At 44.5% G+C, this 19,495-nt stretch overlaps 1 protein-coding gene across 1 annotated transcript in view; it reads left to right on the top strand.

The window, feature by feature from the left end:
* The first annotated feature begins 1,004 nt into the window (after positions 1-1,004).
* Positions 1,005-19,495, top strand: part of VASN (vasorin) — a 37,893-nt gene continuing 19,402 nt past the window's right edge. The window contains exons 1-2 of the mRNA XM_078604983.1: positions 1,005-1,350; positions 2,176-2,261. The gene's annotated coding sequence lies outside the window, so the exon portion shown is untranslated. The remainder of the gene's footprint in view (positions 1,351-2,175; positions 2,262-19,495) is intronic.

Below are 19,495 nucleotides of genomic sequence, written 5' to 3'. Positions count from 1 at the left end.
GAGAGAACATGCAAACTCCAAATATGCAGACATCAGGGTTGGGATCGAACCCACACCCTCCTGTATACTGGGCGAGGTAGTTAAAATCAGGCCACCTCCTTCACTGATCAGCGTGGTGAAGTATGGTCAACCTGCCAACATTTTTTGCAATCTATCTGTACAACAGACACGAATTCATTATGAGTTGCTGCGGGGCATAATGTGTACCAACATGTGAAAACAGACCTCCGTTCCCTTGGCTTTCCACAACAATATTGTTATTATCCAGCACCAACCAATGCTGCAGGATAAGCTATTCTTTTTATCGGTATGTGGAGACAGAATGGAGAGGTATCTTCATGTGCGCTATGAACAGATACAGTTATAGACAGCCATCGAACAAAGACGGTCACTTGCATCGCGCACTTTCGGATGCGCTTCTGTGGCGTCTGGAACGCTCTTCCTTTTGATATTAGGAAGCCACCATATTTATGCACTTTTAAAGCTAATTAAAAAATACATTTCTTTAAAACTGATTTTTTTGTGCTTAGTTTGTTATCCTTCTCCCGCACCTCCAATTAGCACGGGTGTCTACGTACGGTGCGAAAGAAGTTCGACACACATACATCAATTATTTCTCTGTGGTCGTGAGTGTTGGCACGGCCGCCCATAGGTTCGTGGAGGTCCGTCGCAAAACGCGTTGTGGGCCACTCTTTTGTACGAGGTCCGGGACAAATTGCCCCTTCTGCTCCCCACTCTGGGCGGCCCTGTCCCAGTGTTGGGATGCGTTCGCATGTCACCAGGATTATCGCTCATGCAGAGTTTTGATCCCAGTCCCGCCTAAACCCTAACCTCTGCTTGACCTCTCCCCAGCCCTGGGGGCTGAGCGTTGTGAGACTGTGCAGCATGACTCACGGCAGAGCCCCCGTTTGCATGGGGCGGATCGCCTCGCCCTGCCATTGGAGGGGGGGACGCGTGGAGGCGGGCGTCGCTTGACTGATGCTGCAGGGAGCCCCTCGTCTTGCTGCCTGCCTGCCTTCACGCACGCTCGAACGACGACGACGAGGAGGGAGGGCGGAGGAGGAGGAGGAGCGGCGTTTTATCCACACCCAGTGGCTTGCCTGTGGTTGCACTCTTCGCCAGTTGTCTCGCTTTTAAAAGTCTACGCTCACCGAAGTCACGTTCACACTGACCCTCCTCCGCAAGCCCTGGTGGCAAGCCTCTAGCTCTGCACGTGTCTTCTGCACGCGCGCGTGCGTCGCTGGTGTCGGAACTCAGCCGTCATTATTCTCCGTATGTAGACTTCACGCGTCCTCTGCAGACTGGCAACCGCGCCTTCTTAGCAAGTGCAAAGAACCTGCCGAGCCAGAGGTGAGTTTGAGCGCGCGCCCAGCATAAAAACGTCGCTTTGCTATTGCCGCTGGTAATGCTGCTGCCTCTGCTGCGCACGCGACGTTACTTTGTGTGGAAGCCCCTGGGCAGGACATATCCGTCCACACGGTGCACGAGACGTGCAGCAAACAGCGTGCTTCTTGCTGTTGTCAATAAACTCTACACTGTGGCCTTAAAATATATATCATAGACGCCGTTTCGGCAAACGGCCGCTCTCCATAGCACATGCTAATTGCAGATGTTTGTGAATCGACTGCGAATGAAAATGCAGGGTATTATTTACACATACCTGTGCTACTCTCTCGTGTATACGGTGCATACGCGGTGGGATATCAATGAATGAAGGAGGAAGGCTGGTAATGATTATTGAGAGATGCAGTGTATGGTTATGCATTTAATTAAAACAATTTACTTTCATCAAATTCCAACACGTGTTTGTTCTAAAGTGTCATGCACTTTAGGCGGTGCATAGAACAGAAGGAAATGTATTCACACTAAACATAACACTTTAAACCTCAATGTGCAGACTTCAAAGGGGCATTGAGAGGTGGCGTCATAGCTGATGAAACTAGTTTTAATCACTGCTCTAATTTGTGTTGTCTTATCCTGATAGATAATGGGCTCTGGCAATGTAGACATAGGCGAGCAGGAAAGTGCGAAGATATGCTAGGCATTCCGCACAAGTATTCGCCGACTGATAAATGGACTTTCTTTAAAAAAAAAGTAAGACAAAATACAGATGTATCTTTGTCAGTGCATTTCCTGGCAAATACACCAACTCAAGTGTTGACTTTAACCCGTTAGGAACTCACTGGATCCCTCAAGCCCTGTACATTGTCTCGTCACAAGCTGCCTGGGTTGAACAGGTGTGATTGAAGTTCCCAAAGCAGGTAACCACACTCCCACACCCTTAACAGACACCACTCAACTCCGCACTAAAGTTGCAGTACAATTCGAGTTGGACTTACACGGTCTCTAAATGCAGCTACATCTCAATGTTGTTGTTGTATAATACAGCCCTTCAACTCTTCATAATATCATCAAATTTGCCCTGCGTTCATATCGACTGATGGTTCCGGATGGCCTTGTTATGAGAAAGCTTCTGCCACATTTCCCCTTCGCGTCGACTTCACCCACTGACACCTCCACCCTTTGTAAGGAGGCGGGTCAACAAGGTCGACTGTTTCGTCTCGACCACATTGCACTCAACCACCATACACTGCAGGTCACAGCATATCCCTCTATGCTTCTTCACTCCTTACCGCTTCACTTTGGAATTCCATCCAGCCATCAATATTTCCCCCAAGTTTTTTTTTTATAATAACCATGCTCAATTATCTATTACTTTAAAAGTGCTGTTTGTTGCTGGTCGATTGGTGTCACGGGCCTTTAGGCTGATACTCAGCAAGTGATGTGAGAAAGCAACGAGCGCGCTTAAAGTCCTGCCAAGGCGTCGTGAGTTTGTAACACAGCCTCGTAACAGTGTACACACTATAACAACTTTTAAAAATCACACAGCGTTTGATTGCGATAATTTCTTATTAGAAGCATCTCTTATATCCGCTATCGTACTGGGTGGGTGAGCGGAACGTTGCGTCTGAGAATTGGGACTTGCGTTTCGTGTAGAACCACAGCATTGTCATTCGAGCAGACCTATGGACTGAATTCAGGACTTCGATCCCAAAAGTCGTGCGCCAATACGCAGCAATGTATACCGTGGCAGATTTGTGGCACCAGATAAAAAGGGATAAAGGTGCCTTGGTCGGACCCTTGTCAGCCTCTGATGGAATGGAGGTGGCAGGGTTTTGCTCACGCAGTAAAAACAAAACGGGCTCTGTGATAAAACCAGTGACAAAGGGCTTCTTCTACGAGTGGGTGTGTGGCTTGGGCGTTCTTGCCACAAAGCAATATTAATCCAGTACAAGGTTATTGTTTTTTTCTCAAGTACTCCTACAAGTTACAAGTGTTGAAGATCTGGAAACGCACAAACGTTTCAGTGTACACAATTGATATATGTGATATTTATAAATAACGGTTTGGCTTTAGTTTTTCTACATGTGTGGTCTGAAACTGTAACTTATTCTGGATATAAAAGATAGGGATATCTATTTTAATTAAACGTTTGCTGTTTATGTATTAATCATCATGCTTATCATGTTGTAATTATAAGCGTATTGATGTTGTCACAACTGGAATGCATATTTTAAAAAGTGGTTGGTTTATATAAGTGTTGGTGGATCCAGAGCAATCTTAAATATAACTGCAGGCCTAATGATTTTGAGAGAGTTTAATTACCCAACCTCCCCAACAATACCCACGAATAAAAATAATCAACTTAAAATTCCAACGATACTTGAAAATAGCAATGATCAAGGGTGTCACACACAACTACTCGGGGGTTATTTTTATCCAGATTTGTACTGTCAACGTCTCATTGCCCTCACGGTTACAGACCAATGTCTAATGATTGTGGAAAGATTGTCCTTTAATAAAAAGGTGATACCAGTCCTTGGTAATTTCCGCAGTTTGGTTGCCGTGTCTGAGGGTCTTCTGGAATGAAAATTACTTCCCTCTTTGCCTGGATGTCCACGGAATAATTGTGATTATGTCGACGTAAAATCTGAATTAAAAAACACACACGGAACCTTTAGGCTCGTGATTTGTCTCATGTTAGGGTTGATCTAAGCATGCCTCGGCCGGGTTTCATTTCCAATTAGTAGCAAATGGAATGGGTTTGTAATTTGAGCTGCGACCACATTGCAGCTGTGTCTGCCCCTACACAGCAGTGGCTGTGGGTCAATTGCACCGAATTGTGGCGTGGTTGCCCCTCCAGGAGCACCTTAAAACCTGCAAAACCAGACCTCGCCACGTCTGCGCCCAAGGCGGCGGTGGGGTCAGTTCAAATACTTGAAGAACTGGGCTGCCTCGAGTGAAATGTAGCTCTGTTTTGCTTAAGTGGTGGCGCGGTTCCAGATTTGGAATTGTGGGTGGGGTGCACTTTCAGCGAGGGTCCAGTCAGCTTTAATTGAGTAAATGAGTAAGCTCATCTCGCTCTACCCCCCCCCCCCTTTCACGTGTCCTCCGCTCCTGCAACAAGGGCCTTCTGTCAAAACCCTTAGTCAGCCTTCGCTCAAAGGGAGGGGGGCACTCCTTCACTGCTACTGCCACCCCCTCGTTGCCTGGAATTCCCTTCCTCTGGCTGTTCACGACTGCCTAGCACCTTACCCTGTTCAAGTCCAGGCTCAAGACTCTTCTCTTCGATGACTGACCCTCCCTGTGAGGTGTCACCATTTGCTCTTATGTCATAATGTCGCCTCTGCCCCGAAGCATGTTACCTGTCTTTCCCTTTAACAAAAAAAAACATCATCCGCGTATTCAAACTTTCCAGGTGTGCGTGTGTCTTACAACCACTTTGTATCGCGACTTGACATGTGGTCGCATTTAGATGCTCCTATAAATCTGAAATGTATCGTAACACAGGTTTTTATTATTATTATTATAAATCGACGTTTTTTTGAACTTGGAATAACCCGATGAGCTATGAATCAAGGGGTCGGCAATGTAGAAAATATATCGAGGAAGTTCAATAGGTAGGCACATTAAACAATCGTACATCAACTCAAGAAAATGTAGACGCAATAAAATGTGCACTCAATCATATTTAAATTCGAAAAAGCAATATTATATTTACTGTATATATCATACAAAAAAAATACACCGGTAGTTAAATATTCCACGGAAAAAGGATAAGTTACATTTGTAAATGCACAGCTGTCAAGCCACGGTTGCAAGCCACAGTTGCAGGTTTCGGTTGCTCTTCACAATTGCAAGTCTCAGTTGCAAATCACAGTTGCAAATGGGGCTATACAGTAGTTGACAACGTTAATTATATTTTCTGAGCAGTTCTGAAAGGGGACAGAGAGAGAAACATCGCCCACTCACTCTTTTCCCAGATTTTAATTCAAGGAAGCATTTAGGCATATTTTTTTTTGCCTATTCACTTCTTCAGTTTCTCCAAAACGTAATGAGACGTTTTTTTATTATCGACCTCGGTGTAGGAGTTCATGGAAACATTATTTTCCTCTAGCACGTGTTGTTTCTGTTGGGAGTCAAACGAAGTACCGGCATTTTTTAAAATGTTTTCATCCGGTCGTAACTAAAGCCTAACGCCAGCTCACAATGGACAAAGAAATATAATTGTAGCCAATAGGACCAGGAAAATGCGAGCTGTTTATTTTGCAACGCATATCTAAAAAAAAACATCGCCAAGGTTAAGGTGCAACCCATACAATAACTTGCTAACGCCACTAGAGGGAGCCCTAGATAGATCTCTATAAGAGGGTATTTGGCCTATTCTTCCAAGCTGGTCAGACATCTCGAAAGAGGTGGGAGTAGCCACACTTTACCCCACCACACGTAGGGGCACCCAGACTTTACCCCACCACACGTAGGGGCACCCACACTTTACCCCACCACACGTAGGGGCACCCACACTTTACCCCACCACACGTAGCAGTACCCACACTTTACCCCACCACACGTAGGGGCACCCACACTTTACCCCACCACACGTAACAGTACCCACACTTTACCCCACCACACGTAGCAGTACCCACACTTTACCCCACCACACGTAGGGGCACCCACACTTTACCCCACCACACGTAGCAGTACCCACACTTTACCCCACCACACGTAGGGGCACCCACACTTTACCCCACCACACGTAGCAGTACCCACACTTTACCCCACCACACGTAGCAGTACCCACACTTTACCCCACCACACGTAGGAGTACCCACACTTTACCCCACCACACGTAGGGGCACCCACACTTTACCCCACCACACGTAGGAGTACCCACACTTTACCCCACCACACGTAGGGGCACCCACACTTTACCCCACCACACGTAGGAGTACCCACACTTTACCCCACCACACGTAGGGGCACCCACACTTTACCCCACCACACGTAACAGTACCCACACTTTACCCCACCACACGTAGCAGTACCCACACTTTACCCCACCACACGTAGGAGTTTCCCACACTTTACCCCACCACACGTAGCAGTACCCACACTTTACCCCACCACACGTAGGAGTTTCCCACACTTTACCCCACCAGCCGATCGGCTAATAACTGTGTGGACGGAGATGAGAGGGATTTTTTTTATTATCAACTTTTGCCCTCAATAATTTTTACTTCTGCGCCAGTAGTTCAAAAAACCGTAACACTGACAGATAATAACAATGCAGCACTTGCAGCATTAAAAACAAAACATTTAACCAAATATCGATTTAAGGTTTTCGTGACTGCAGGGATTCATCTTCTTGGTTCTTTCGGTAAAGTCACGTAGAATGGAAATAATAAAATAATAAAAATAAAACATAAAAAAAAATACTTATTTTTATTATTTCCCTTCTACGTGACTTTACCGAAAGAACCAAGAAGATTTAACTAAATAGTTTTTTTTTTTATGGAAACCAAACTTTATTTGTCAACTCCTTCAGGATGGCTACATGCCACAGCCACCCCCCCCCAAACAATCAGTTGTTTAGCGAACGATGTCAAATAATGTAAAAAAAATTGGTTTTATTCTTTCTGGCAATAAAGCCGGTGGTGTTAAGATGTTCAAACACCAAACAGAAACCTTTTGCAAGGAATCAAGTTCGCATTAAGCACACGTACAAATGCATAGATTATCAGAGCATGTTTGTTTGAGTGTTCACTACAAGTACATGGGTTAATGCAAAGATGATTCCTTGAAAAAGGTTTCTATTTCGCGTTTGAACATCTTAACACCACCGGTTTTATTGCCATAAAAGGGTAAAACCGATAGTTTGTTTTATACTTTGATACTAACAAAAAGGGCCCAGTTTGATGTCAAGTGACAGCGAATTACTTCCCATGCGCCAGTGTCTGCCCTCCGTGCAAATGTCTTGCAACAAAAACTAAATCTTTACAGACACGTACACGCAACTTTACAGACCAATGTTGACCCACTGGGTCCGTCCCATCAGGAGAAATCGGGCTTAATGCACAAACGTTGTTCAGTTTTCGCGATGTTATTTGTGATGTCATTTAATTCAAGGCCATCGTTATGCTAATTAGGGGGCGGAGCTACGATTTCCCCCCCTTTTTTTGGGCAGGAGGGGGGGCCACCATGCGTGGCCGCGTTGGTTTATCGACGGCCGATCCCCAACGTTGTTCACAAATTAAAAAAAAAATTCGCTCGGACGCGATCATCATCCTCGGGTTAGCCGGATGAGATAGAGGTAGACGAATACGCGGCACACAAGTTAGTTCGCTAAATGTTCTCCTTCAGGGCCGGGGCTAACTTCAATTGAGCTGCGTATGGCCCATTTGTTAATTTTGGAGGCCCCCTTGTGCCCTCTGCTGGGAGAAATGTGGTCATTGTGGTCATTTGCCCTCGACATGTTTCGAAGTTGCTTTCCCACTGCCCCCCCCACCGCGCCTCCCCACAAAACTAAAACTACGAAACATTTAAAAAAATGTATTTTCCCAAGTAAGGCCCAATGAGCTATATAGCTATTTTTTTATTTTTAGAAGCGACAAGTGACAGCTTGTGGCCAGGCTTATCATCACGTGGAAAGTTATAGCAGCCAAATGCACACTGTGATGCCTCCCACAAGCAATGCATTCACGTTCATCTTCTTGGTTCTTTCGGTAAAGTCACGTAGAAGGGAAATAATAAAATAATAAAAATAAAACAATGCATTCACGTTCACATATACTGTATGTAACAATTTTTCTTCACTAACTTATATAACGTGCCCATTTTCGGGTTCCTGTCTCTTTTTGGGGGGGGGGGGTCCTTTAAAATAACACGGTGTTATTTTAGTCCTCGCAACACACGCTGGCAAACACTGCCTAATAATGAATGGTTCAATAACTGTCACGATTTGAGCGGCAGTCACAGGACTTCTTTGCCCCTAGGCCAATCCATGTGCCCTGTACTCTAAGTGCAGCGATTGGCATGCCGTGCCATGAAAGCCATTGACCTGAGTTTGATTGCCGGCCATGGTTAGCATCAGCGGTGAGTGATACCCAAACCAATCCTGCACCCATCCCCTTTCACTGTGACCAGCACGGTGAATTATGGTCAACAGCCCTGGAAAAGTCTGCATGCAGCGGTCGAATCACAAAGGGATATAAATTACTTTATTAGTAGTGGTAGTAGTATATTATCATTCAATGGAAATGTGTGGTGGGGTAAAGTGTGAGTATTGCCACCTCTTCAAAGATGTTTGACCAGCGTGGAAGAGTAGGCCAAAATAGCCTGTGGAGTTCTAGTGGAACTCCTCCCACCAGCAATGACGTGCACAAGCAAATGCAGGGTTGCATCTTTACATTATCATTAACATAGGACACATAAACAAGAGAAAAATTAAAAGAGGAGGAGGAGGATTGATCAACCTCGGGCACATGTACGGGCGAGACAACACACAGGACCATGGGTCTATGCATGAGAGTTTTAAGAGGCTTAACCTGTAGCAGTGGACTGAAAAATACTGATTGTGGTGGATAATTTGGCACACAAAAAAAACAAGCAGTGGGAAAGTGCCAGAATGAAGAAAGCCAGCTAATCTGGCTGCGGTATGCATGGACAGTGGCTGCAGTCGAAAGTGAAGGCACTCAGACAAGAATGCGATGGTGAGTGAGGATGCACATGACATCTTGTCATCCGACTCAGCAGACAGATTCCTACGCATCAGCAGGTGATTAAGCTTCATTGCTCCGGACAGCACGGACACAATGAGACAATTGTCTTTGGTAATATAATATGTCCCTACTTGCATGCCTGTCTTCATGTGGATACTATGCCCAGACAGCGAATTAATGTTTCTTTAAGATATGCACTTTGGTTATTGGGGTGGCTGGATTAGTGCCATGATTTGATAGCAGCTTTTGCAAGAATAAGCAATTTTCCATTGTCATATTTTTGTTACGTTAAGATTTTTGTAATTTCGCTCCTAAATTTATCCCGACTGTGCCATCGGTGTCATGTCATGAGATGAGGAAACCATTCGGATTTCTCGCAGAGCTGTGCAACCCTTCATGTTCGAGAACAGCCCACATAAGAGGATATCACAGAGCTACCACCAAGCTATCTTTCAAGTGACCTCTGGTCCACACATTAGAGGGCTGCACTTTCCTACCCGCTCTGCATATGAGACTAATTGTTGTTACATGACAATCAAAGCGATATTTCAATTCACGGAGCTGACATTTAGCCAAATTTGGATGCAGAACCAAATTCATGTGATGGGATTTTTTTAAATATTTGTTTTGATTGAGACCATCTCGTGTAATTTTAACAAACACGAAGTGTAAAATTTATCTGCAACTAAAGCAATTTACTTAAATAATCAACTTCCTCTGGTTACAATTGTAACCTTAGTGGGGTTTTTTTCCAAAGAGTTGGGCTCCCAGCTACTCGAATAAATGGCACTGAATTTTCAAACCATCATAGGCACAACTATGTATAAAATATCTATTTTTTTGTACACTCAAATTAAACAGAGCTGATGTAGACTACGTGCCAAACTAATAACAAAAATACCTTTCATTATTTTATGCCACGAGACACCGGCACTGATTTGGCGTTGATGGATATTTTGGTGCCGTGTGGATGGCTTCTTTGTATTAAGATCGGCCAAATGCAGTGAATAATTATCCACGGGCAATCTAAATGAATAGCTTTGGTATCTTTTTAAACGGAGTGTGATGCTGTCCCGTGAGGGTACTGGGAGAGACAGGCGGTTGATTTCGTGGAGCAAGCAAAGCCCTCAAGGACACTTGGACTATGTTTTTTGCAGCAGGGTTAGTTTTGCAAAAAAACATAGTCCAAGTTGGACTATGTGTTTTTGCAAAACAATAAACTCGTGGAAGTGCTCATCATATACGATCGCAGTTGCAGCAAATTTTAATCAAACAACGTGGCTGCCACCAATGTTAACTATAGACTATTAGATAACTGACACATGAATATAAGGGGAGGAGGGGTTTTCGTGAATCTTCATGTTTGTTCCTTGCTGTAACGTGGTATAAAATATAAAATAAAAGTATCGTAGCTTGTTGTTTTGCACAGAGCATAGCGTGACTCGATTATGTCTATAATTAATTAAGTGTAACGGTGTTGTTTAACGCTTATAAATAGTAAGTTTGAATTCCTGCTCAAATTAGCATGGAGCAATGATAATATAACACACAAAAACGCAACACATTCCAAAGTCGAGGTCTGCTAGCCACAAAAGGGCTTCCGGAGGGAGCAGCGTTATTTATGAATGTGTTGAGGTTGTGTTGTTGTTGTTTTGTTGTTAATTGTGCTTGTGCACCACTGCCAATTCAGCATCACCCCCAAAAAAATAAAATGTTTTTAAATTATTAATTAATGCGATCAGGTGGTCAGCGCTGGGTCAGTGGTAAGTTCCCGTATTCCTGCAGCAGGGTTAGTCCATCCATACGACAGCTTACTGTTAACTTTGCACAATGCGGTAATAATTTTATCAGCCCTGGAGAGATGGAGGGCAATATGCATGTAATGGAGTTATCATACAACGTGATCCATTTATAGACACCCCACTAAAGTAATTGAGGGAAAGTATGGAACAAACAAACAGCGTTATGTTTAAACGCCTGTATATACGTCTCCCACCAATCTCAATTCACTGATTGAATTTTAACACAACAAAGCCAGTCCGATTTGCTTACAACAATCAATTGAAAACAACGTAAGAATGCCGTTAGAAATCAGGGTGGGGTATCTATAAATGGACCACCGTGTACATACTGAGTGCATCCCAGTGCAAACAATGTAATTGTAAATTGAAATTGCAGTCTATTGTTGGAATGTTGGCAATTGTGACGAGGGCACTGTCACATTGTATAGGATTTACGTGGATTTTCAGCTGGCGTGACACAACGCAGCTTGCTATTTGAATCGGGAACCAAGTGAGAGATGAGTCGCCCAGGAACAGGTGCCAGCCCAATGAAACCGAAGTCGAAGCTGTATACAACCGGCAACTCAAAACAATAAACATGGGCAGCGCTCAGCATTCGGGCTTATCCGGTGTTGTCCTGGTGGTCAGCCTGCCCAATGCCATCACGACCGAGTCACACGGGAAAGGCAGCTCGGTTCTCCCCGCCGCCAGGCCAGAGGTTCACAACCCGTGGGTCGCGCGATCTCAAAGGGGCACACAGCCTGCGGCAGGAATAACGAGGCAGGTGACATGTGGACTGAGCGAGGGGAACTTCACTTCTACGCCGTACGGCGACCTGAATTTTATTCCCCCGGCCATAGCTGGCATCGGCCGTGAGTGATATCTGAACCGTTCCGGACCTGGTCCCACCTTCACCAACTTTCAATGGCCTGTGTGGTGAAATATGGTCAAACAAAACCACCCACAACCAACACTGCATGGGAAAGTCTTTCACCCAACAGGCTGTAATTAGTATTATTACGTTAGTATTGTTATTCAATGTATTACTACTAAATATAGAGAGGCACCGTCACAGAAACGACCTCTCTCTTTGTGCCGATATGTGTCCTCTCTCTGTGTGTCCTTGTGATGTCTGTCTGCTTGTATGTCTGTCTATAGTTTTCTAGTTAGATTTTTGTTGCTATTTCTTTTATGCCTGATGATGATTGCTTGTGTTGCAATCGAAACGTCGTAATATGCTATTATTTAATTTATTATTTTATCTTTAGACGTGACTTAACCGAAAGAACCAAATAATAATTCCTGCAGTCACGAAAGCTACAAAATTAAGATTAAAATCGAATTGAATATTCCCATATTGTTTATGTGCATTTACGTGACACTTATCTCTATATTAATGGTTACATTGCGCCTGACCCTTGTTCTGAAACGCAGTTTCGTTTACGAGCACGACACTGAAAGCGGCGTCGCTGACGGGAGCGTGAGGAGGCACTGCACGTGTGTCCTTGTGTGTCTGTGATTTCAAACCTCGCGGCAGAGTTTCCTCCCAAGGAGTGGCGTGGAGAGGCCTCTTTTCTCTGCGCCGAGTGTTTGCGCGTTCATTAGAGGCCAGAGACGCACGAAGTCAAGGGGTCACAGAGACCAAACGCTGCTCTCGAAGCAACGGCTCGCCTCCTGCCACCTCTGCTCTCGTGCCCTCTCCATTCGCGCGTTTTTTTGCAGCTGAAGTTCTATGACTGAATCCGCTCATCCGAGTTCCCGTTTAAAGGGCCAGATAGGTCCCTGCATCTGGCATCATCCCCGTAGCTCAGGGCTCGTACCCATGACAAGTTCTCTGCATCTTTCGCGGTCTCCTGCATCCCACGTAGACGAACTTGGCGAAGTATGGTCACGTAGGTAAAAAATAAAATTAAAATTAATAAAAGTAATAATGGAAATAAAATAATAAATCACGACGTTTCGGAGGCAACACGAGTCTCCATCATCAGGTGGGACCGTCACAGCTAAATTTACTGTATCTTGCTAGATTTACTGTATCTTGATCTAATTTTAATTTTAATCTAGCTGTGACGGTCCCACCTGATGACAGAGACTTGTGTTGCCTCCGAAACGTCGTGATTCATTATTTTTTTTCTCTATTATTACTTTTATAAATTTTAATTTTATTTTTTACCTACGTGACTTTACCGAAAAAACCTAAGAGTATGAATCCTTGCAGTCACGAAAGCTTCAAATCTAGAAGAGGTATGGTCAAACAACACCTGTGATTGACACGGTACAGGGAGGCCTTCATCCAGCAGCGGATTGACAAAGGCTTGTAAGTTATTTATTATGAATGGATAGTAATGTGTCTCATTCAAGGGTGCACAACAGTTGCAAACAATACCCTTATGATGCTAAACTTAACTCACGATTAGCAGTGGCATTTTTGTCACGGGACGCACCCAAATAATATTGGGTTCACTGGCGCACAGTGTGCAAGGCTGAGAAGGGTTGATTAGCTGCGGGTGATGATTTAACGCTAGACGTGCCGTGTGTGCGTGCCAGCTAAGTGCCCCTCGTGGAGATTGGAAAGCGATTGAGTCAGAGACGCATCCGGGTGAAGGAGCCTGGGGTGGTTTGAGCTTAAGGCCACATTCCGTGGTGAATTCCACGAGACATTGCTGCCAGGAGAGCTCAGGCCACGTAAGTTGAGATATTTCACCTCGAGATGTTGTTGAGTGCCTCGACAGTTCTGGCTGATATATATATAAACGGTTGAGTTTAGAGCTAAAAAATAATGTAACAGCAATACAAAAAGGGAGATTTTCATATTATTTACATATTCTTCTTGGTTCTTTCGGTAAAGTCACGTAGAAGGGAAATAATAAAATTATAAAAATTACATTTTTATTTTTATTACGTAGAAGGGAAATAATAAAATAACAAAAGTTACATTTTTATTATTTTATTATTTCCCTTCTACGTGACTTTACCGAAAGAACCAAGAAGATGAATCTCTGCAGTCACGAAAGCTTCAAATCGAAATATTTACATCTTGTGATAGTTGAAAGTGTCTTCGTGCTATCGAAAGTGACGACAGGCGATGGGACGTGACACATGGAGGCATGGGACAGGATGCCACGTAGAGCCCCCTTATTTCATGGTGACAAGAGACACAGGTCTGTTACGGGGCCCTTCTCTGTGTGGGCAGCCCTGGTTGGGATTGTAGAATAACCCTCCTAGTTGTCTCCATACACGTAAGGAAGCTCGGGTCTGTTCAAACAAAGTTTCAAGCCACACCATATTTTTGCTGCCCTTATAATCAAAACATCAAAGCTAGCTAGTGAAACCTCTTATCGTGGGCATCCTGAAAGTAATATTATATATGTGATACAAATCTTTGATTTCGTCGAAAAGTGAGATATCTGGTACCGCTATTTTCAAAATATTAATATTTTTTCCAAGTTTTTCATTGTCCAAATCCCTGCACAATTTCTAACGTTTTTTGAAAGCTTGTCCAAACAAAATAAATGTTGTGCGGCAGTTCAGCGGTCAAGCGTTGCGCCTTTACAGCTGATTGGTATCTGTATCTGCTGCCTGCTGTCTAGTGCCCTGACCGTTGCAAAGGGAAACTGCTGACAGAGCGTGGAATTCTCAGATGTTTTGCTTTAATGTCAACAGCAGATTAAGCACGAGATAAAGATTTGGTGGAAAAAAGGTCACCGTTCCTTTTTCATAATAAAGAACACTTCCGGCGCAAAAACTAAACAAAAAAAGAACAAATGACTCCACACGCTGGCGATCCAAGCAGGATCTTTCTGTATTGTTGAGGCGATTTTAATTTTCTTGCCCGAGAAATAAAAAAGTTTGCACAGGATTATTTTCGCGATTGTGCGCATCACTCTCCGACGCGTTCTCAGAGTTTCACCGCGCGTCGTTTGGCGTGATATCGGAGAAACTTCTCCCGATGAGCTTATCCAGTTCCTGAAGAAGCTCCCAGCAAGCGGCATAATCCCGAAAAGACATTGGAGAGAGGGAAACCATTTCGTTAAATTGCCATCTATTTATTTGTTTGTTTAACTCTGCGGTGTTGCTTGACCGGCCCCAGGCGCTCACACTTCAGCTCACAGGTGCTTGAGCATGAGCAGCGAGTGACCGGGAGGCAGTGCCACAGAATAACAGATGCCCCCTTAGGGGCCACGCTACAGGACCCAGCTGACCCTTCACACAGCCGGCTGAAAGCTTTCGAGGGCCTCGGCGTTATTGCAAAACAATCGGGAGGTTAGGGAACGGAGGTCGCACCTGGAGTGCCTTGCCTTTTGTCTGGAGTCGCCACGTCCAGCCACTTATGGAACACTTGTGTCATGAATATATACAGTATACGGTATATTGTAATAGGCTTGTTGCAGCGTATCATATTCTTAGGTTTTTTTCGGTAAAGTCACGTAGGTAAAAAAATAAAAATTTATAAAAGTAAAATAAAAATCACTTACTTTTATTAATTTTTCTTTTTTTACCTACGTGACTTTACCGAAAAAAACCTAAGAATATGAATCCTTGCAGTCACGAAAGCTTCAAATCTAGAATTACAGCGTTCATTTCCATTGCCGGAAACGAGTTGGTTGTTTGCGATTGTAAGCTGTCATTGGATGTAACGGACCGGCCCTTCATTGAAGTTTGGTAACGACTGTCACACTATATTTTTCGATAAAAGGTAAAAGTGTACCACTGCAATTGCTCGCTCGTGCCACTGCTGGCAGAAGGGCCTCTGCTAGGGAGAGCTCTAGAGTCCCTCCTAAACGTTATTTGGCCTACTCTTCCACCTTAGCCAGGCGTCTTGAAATCAGTGGGAGAAAGTTGCCCATTGTTTCAACAGCGCATGCCAGGAGATCAAGTCGAAACGGCGGCCTCTGGATTCCAAGTCCAGTGTGAAGGCCGTTCTACTGGCAGTGGGGTGAACAAGTAATTTCAGGGATGCACCCTTGCCTTTTAAGACTCACTTAGGGAAAACACCCACAGCACATTCCATGAATTTTTTTTTTTTACCAGGTAAGGCCCACTGAGCTATATAGCTCTTTTTTTCAGTCGCGACCTGGCCACAAATGATATCTCAATGAAGTGGCTTATAATCATGTGGACATTTATATCGGCCAAATACACTAAACGCACGTCGCTTCTAAATGTGGAGGGGAAAACGTGATGACTCGGAGAAAAATACACGCACCATTGGGGAGAACGTGCAAACTCCAAATACACAATTAGAACGACCTCCTGCATTCGAGACGAGGGATTTAACATCTCGCCACCGCGGCGCCTGCATGCACGTGCTTGCCTTAGCTTTTCATGTTCCACTACGCAGCGTTAATCACTCAGCAGAATGGCTTTCTGTCATGGGTACTTGGCTGACTCGAGACCGTTGCCCTGCTTATGAGAAGGGCTGCAGTGACTCAGTTGGAAGCACAAAATGTAATTCTTCTCGTTCGAACGTGTCCGAATACTATTTTTTTTAGCTGTCGAAAATAAGTAAGCCCCTAAGTTCTTCTGATTTGTGACTACTTTGTTTGTTAGTGTGTGTGTGTGATTTAAACAGCAGTTAGAGCAGCTGCACTGCAAATCCGGAGACCCGAGTTAGATTCCCCACAACACCAGTGACGATTATTTGAACCGGTCCTGGGCCTCCGCTATGTCGATGCAGTCTCAAATGAGTACCTGGAGCGATGTGTAATCATTGCCACTGGGGAGAAAAAGGCGGCCGGGCATGATGCTGGACACCCACCCCCTCGTGTCCATGACTGGCCTTCATAGAAGCTCGTGAGCAGCACTTGCCCCAAAAGTCTGTGAAGGCTATGCAGGGGTTTTTTGTCTGTGTGCGTGATTTAAGTAAGAAAAAGTAGGGTAATGATTAGCACACCGCCACCCGAGTTAGATTCCAGCTCAAGACCAACATCAATGACGAACTTCTAAACGTTTTTGGGCCTCCCCTAGGTCGACTCAGTCTTCAGTGAGTACCTGTTGCATTGTAAACATCGACACTAGGCAGACAAAGGCGGCCCGGACGTGGTTCAGGCCACAACAACCGCTAAAGTGCCGTGCCAGCCTTTATTGGTGCTCGCTGCCAAAGCTTGCCCCAACAGTCTATAATTTAACAATTATTCCGCAGTTGAATTTAAAGGTCCAAATTTTTTTTCCATGTGTAATCTACTGTCCTTAATTGATTTTTAAAAACATTTTCCTAAGTAAAGGGTGTATGCACTGCAGCGGCAGGTATATATTGATCTGTGCTGGTGTTTTCTCATTCCACTACGTCGGTCAATATTTACCCCCTGGCCCAAGCTGATAAACACTGAGTTGTATGTATTTACCTATTGATTTGGCATAGCTTTAGTCTGCTCCAATGTTTTTTCAGAAGTCAGTGACTAGATAGTGAGCTGTCCCACACTACTACATATCGACCATGCATGCTGTTGGATATTACCGTATTCTCTGGATTATAAGAGCCCCCCCCCACACTCCCCCCGTATTTTAAAACAAATGTTGGTGCTTAGGACGGTCCTGCAAAGCATCTAAAACGAATGTTTGGGAGATGGTTAGGAAATCGGAGTGTCTGAAGATAACCTACCACGTACACGAGGAGGTAATCTCAAAGCACCGCACAGATAGGTTTAAGCATCCATCGCTGTACTACCATTTCCTGGCCATCTTACTGCCCAAGCCTTACCTACGAAAGCAAAACCCGGCATTCTCAGGCCGTCACCTTATCTAACTGCTCACAAGTCCCAGGCTCAACACTACTTCGCTTCTTCGACCTGAGAAGATCAGATGCAATCGTTAATCATTTGGTTTGGAGGCACCATAATATGCGGCAGACTTTAGCATGCTGCTTTGCGTGATGTGTGTGTGTGTGCGCGCGTGTCTTATTGTCACGCATACACGCCGTTATTGTGGCATTCGAGCACAAATACCCACGACGAATAAACCGATCGAGTGAAACGCATAGCCTGCCCCGTCTGTCCAATTCTCTCCGGGGCCCAGTTTGCAAAAAGAGTCTTGGAATGATCCAATTTTCAGTCCAGCCTGGCACCGAGCCCAAAGGCAGGATTATATGGCCTTAGCCAACCATTTCTCTGGAACCGAGAATATTAACACGGCGTTGTTAAAACAACAGGAAAAATGCACCGTTGGGCACACTTTACCCTCGACTTCGCTTAGATCACAGGCCAAGATAGGCTCGAGATAATTATGCAAAAGTCTGCCTCGTAGCTTGCTCGCGTTACTTTTTTTTTACGGACAAATAGTTTAGAAGAGCCTAGCCGTGAGGGTGAGTTCGTTCGTTTACCTGGCGGTTCCTTCGCTGTGGTATGCAGCAGTTAAAAGTGGACGCCTTTGTAACAAATTATCTGATAGCAATCGGCCAGCATTCAGATTGGGAAAAACATGGCCTTGCGTGCTCATTTAACGAGCGCAATGTATTTAACGTTCCGCTGTTTATGCGCCTGCTGATGGAAACGTCTGGGGCACGAATCCCACGATAGGGTTCAGAATTGAGCAGTTTTTGCTTTTGGGCCCCAATAACCGTTGTCTGACATGTCCCGACTGGGCATCGGTGAAAAAGAGCTTTTTTCGCTCCGTCGGATTCTTCCAGTATAAATAAATATTCTGATTCTGTCTAATGGGTGCACTCATTGCACGGTATACATTTTGTGACTGGCGAAATCTGGGTCGAGAGACCGAGTAACCAGACGGCGACAAATATTGTCTCGGAGAATATTGGCAGCTGACCCTTCCATCGGTACGTTCCTTTAGTTGATGGGCACGCTGCACGCGACATCACTGGACGATTTGTCCCCCCCCCAAAAAAATGCATAGGCAGAAACGAGAGACTAACACCCGTATCATCAGGCAAGGAGACAGAGACAACGTTGTGTAAGTCGCAACAACAACGACAACGTGTTCACAATGTCACTTGCAGACTAATTTTAGATTTGAAGCTTTCGTGACTGCAAGGATTCATACTCTTAGTTTTTTCGGTAAAGTCACGTAGGTAAAAAATGAAATTAAAATTAATAAAAATAAAATAATAAAAAATCACGACGTTTCGGAGGCAACACAAGTCTCTGTCATCAGGTGGGACCGTCACAGCCAGATTTGCTGTTTCACTTATTTTTATTAATTTTAATTTCATTTTTTACCTACGTGACTTTACCGAAAAAACTAAGAGTATGAATAACTTGCAGACCTCAAAATGATGTCAAATAAAACACAATGACCTGTAGGGCTGACACGACACGCCTTAGTTTCCTGCAACTATCTTCCAAAACAAAGCGTTTATAGGCAATAACATGTTTGAAAGCGGGTGGTTATCCTGCAGACTTTGGTTGGTCTCTCATGTTGACCACAGTATGTCCTGGCACCCCATCCCCTCCTCTGTACCCCATGACTGGACCTGCTCAAGTTCTCAAGCGACTTCGTGCGGCTCTTTCAGGATTACAATTTGATTTCCAGATTCGCTTATGAGGTTAGACGCCCCAGAGCTAGTGTGAATAATTATTTTAGGTTTTTGCTTTATTCAGAAACATTGTACTGATATTTACCCCCCCCCCCCCCATACTTCATGAGCGGAGAGGGAAAAGGGTCCTTCTATTGGTCTTTGTGAACTGGGCAGACACGTGATTT

This window comes from Lampetra planeri, chromosome 23 (genome assembly GCF_965212315.1).
Source record: "Lampetra planeri chromosome 23, kcLamPlan1.2.h2, whole genome shotgun sequence".
NCBI lineage: Eukaryota > Metazoa > Chordata > Hyperoartia > Petromyzontiformes > Petromyzontidae > Lampetra > Lampetra planeri.
This window is presented reverse-complemented; position numbering and strand designations above follow the sequence as displayed.